This window comes from Vicia villosa, unplaced genomic scaffold (assembly GCF_029867415.1).
Source record: "Vicia villosa cultivar HV-30 ecotype Madison, WI unplaced genomic scaffold, Vvil1.0 ctg.004442F_1_1, whole genome shotgun sequence".
NCBI lineage: Eukaryota > Viridiplantae > Streptophyta > Magnoliopsida > Fabales > Fabaceae > Vicia > Vicia villosa.
The window spans coordinates 84,641-87,685 of record NW_026706438.1 but is presented as its reverse complement, the minus strand read 5'-3'; the positions used below and the strand labels follow the sequence as shown (position 1 = coordinate 87,685).

The 3,045-nt window shown below is 42.7% G+C and overlaps 1 non-coding gene across 1 annotated transcript; it reads right to left on the bottom strand.

The window, feature by feature from the left end:
- Window positions 1-364: 364 nt before the first annotated feature.
- On the bottom strand, window positions 365-471 carry LOC131642065 (small nucleolar RNA R71). The gene has a single exon (XR_009295737.1). It is a non-coding gene; the product is annotated as a small nucleolar RNA R71 (small nucleolar RNA).
- Between the last annotated feature and the right edge of the window lie 2,574 nt (window positions 472-3,045).

Sequence of the window (3,045 nt, the reverse complement as noted above, 5' to 3'; positions counted from 1 at the left end):
TCGTCCTCTTAGAGACTATGCCGCTCCTTCGCGCGCTGAACCGCATTCAAGTATCGCACCACCTGCGATTGAAGCGAACAATTTCGAGCTGAAACCTTCACTGGTCCAAGCTGTTCAACAGAATCAATTCTCTGGAAGCCCTGTAGACGACCCCAATCTCCATTTATCTGTGTTCGTGCAATACGCCGACACTATCAAAGCCAACAACGTTAGTTCCGAAGCTATTCGATTACGCCTTTTTCCTTTCTCCTTGAGAGATAGAGCGAGAGCGTGGCTTCAATCCCTGCCTTCCAATTCCATAACTACGTGGGACGAATTGAAGAGAGTATTCTTAGCAAGATACTTTCCGCCTAGCAAAACTGCTATGCTTAGAGGTCAAATCAACGGATTTACCCAGAAAGATAACGAATCGCTTTTCGAAGCTTGGGAACGTTACAAGGACATGCTTAGAATATGCCCTCATCATGGACTCGAACCATGGCTGATCATCCATACCTTTTATGGTGGTCTCTTATATAACACTAAAATGACTATAGATGCCGCTGCTGGCGGAGCATTAATGGACAAACCCCATGATGAAGCATACAAACTCATAGAGAACATGGCACAAAACCATTACCAATGGGGAGGAGAACGCGCCGCTCTAGAGAAAGCCCAAACCAAAGGAGGAATGTACGAAATTAGTGGTATAGACCGCGTTAACGCTAAAGTAGACGCTTTAACTCAAAAGATCGAGAATTTGACCATCACTCCTTCAGCCACCGCTGCCGCTGTAGCACCTAACTGCGAGATTTGTGGATTGACTGGGCATGTAGTTGCTGAATGCCAACTCTTGACTGGAGTCCCATCCGATCAAGTAAATTACGCTCAAGGAAACCCTTATTCTAACACGTACAACCCTGGATGGAAAAACCACCCGAACTTTTCTTATAAGAACAACAATGCGTTGTACGCGCCTGGACAAGCACCTGCTGTACCACCTGGCTACCAAAAAGCGCCTGTAGCTGCTCAAAACACCCCTAGGAAGTCAAACCTAGAAATCATGATGGAGAACTTCATAGCTTCCCAACAACAAACCAATAAAGACTTCCTGAATCAAAACATCCACAATAGCGAGCAACTAAAACAACTATCGAACAAAGTAGATGCTTTAGCTACGCATAACAAAATGTTAGAAACTCAAATCTCACAAGTAGCTCAACAACAAGCACCTACTGCTGCCCCTGCTGGCACGTTTCCTGCTCAACCACAACCTAATCCTAAAGGACATGCGAACGCGATAACACTACGAAGTGGAACTAATTACGATGGACCCATAGATCCTAGAACCCAAAACGTACCCATGTCACAACAAGAGCCAAAGGAAACCCAAAAGAAAACAACCGACGAACAAACTGCTAAGACTGATGAGAACAATAACGAAGTGGAACCCGAAAAAGAGAAACCTTATGTTCCACCACCACCTTACAAGCCACCAATTCCTTACCCTCAAAGATTAGCCAAATCAAAAACCGAAGCGCAATTTAAAAGATTTGTAGAACTTCTGAAGCAATTAAACATAACCATACCATTCACAGAAGCCATAACTGAGATGCCTTCGTACGCTAAGTTCTTAAAAGAAATCTTATCAAACAAAAAGAAACTCGAGGATAACGAAACTATAACGCTTACCGCTGAATGTAGCGCTATCATCCAAAACAACATGCCTCCAAAACTGAAAGACCCTGGTAGTTTCTCTATACCCTGCGTAATTGGAAAAACCATCATAGAGAAAGCCTTGTGCGATTTAGGAGCTAGTGTTAGTTTGATGCCTCTTTCGACCTGTAAGAAACTCAATCTAGGTGAGCTTAAAGCAACAAGAATGTCTCTTCAACTAGCAGACCGTTCAGTCAAATATCCTGTAGGAATGTTAGAGAATATCCCTGTTCGTGTAGGTCAATTCTACATCCCGACTGACTTCATCATTATGGATATCCAAGAAGATTCTAACATCCCGATCATTTTAGGAAGACCATTTTTAGCGACCGCTGGTGCAATTATAGATGTAAAGCGAGGAAAGCTTACTTTCGAAGTAGGAGAAGAGAAAATAGAATTTATCCTTTCCCAATTCCTAAAAGCACCTTCTATAATTGACACATGCTGTTCTGCTGACATAATCGACGAGTGTGTCAAGGAAATAAAATCCGAACCAAATAAGGAAACCGAAACCCTAAGAATTCCTATGCCGCCAATTTTTGAAGATGACAACTGGCGTGAGGAATATCAAGATAACCACCTGAGTGAATGCTTAGCTTTAACCCCTGATCCTATACCTGGACCAAAGAAACCTGCTATAGAGCTGAAGACACTTCCTACCGATCTTAGATACGAATTTCTAGACGAAGAACTAAACCGACCAGTTATAGTGAACGCCAACTTGGGACGAACCGAGACTGAAAAATTACTTAATGTCCTAAGAAAATACCCTACCGCTTTAGGATACAACATATCAGATCTGAAAGGTATAAGCCCTTCTCTGTGTATGCACCGCATTATGCTCGAAGACGATAGTAAAACCTCTAGGGAACATCAAAGGCGAATAAACCCTATTATGAGCGATGTGGTTAAAAAGGAAATCCAAAAACTGCTAGAAGCTGGAATAATATATCCTATATCTGATAGTAAATGGGTTAGCCCTGTTCACGTCGTACCAAAGAAAGGAGGAGTCACTGTAATCACTAACGCAAAAGGAGAATCTGTAGCACAACGTACCCAAACTGGATGGAGGATGTGCATTGACTATAGGAAGCTAAATAAAGCTACCCGAAAAGACCATTTCCCTTTACCTTTCATAGATCAAATGCTCGAACGCCTAGCTAAACACTCACATTTTTGTTATCTGGATGGATACTCCGGATTTTTCCAAATTCCTATCCACCCTGACGACCAAGAGAAGACCACATTCACCTGTCCTTATGGTACATTCGCCTATAGACGAATGCCTTTTGGACTCTGCAATGCACCCGCGACCTTCCAAAGATGCATGATGGCAATATTTGCCGACTT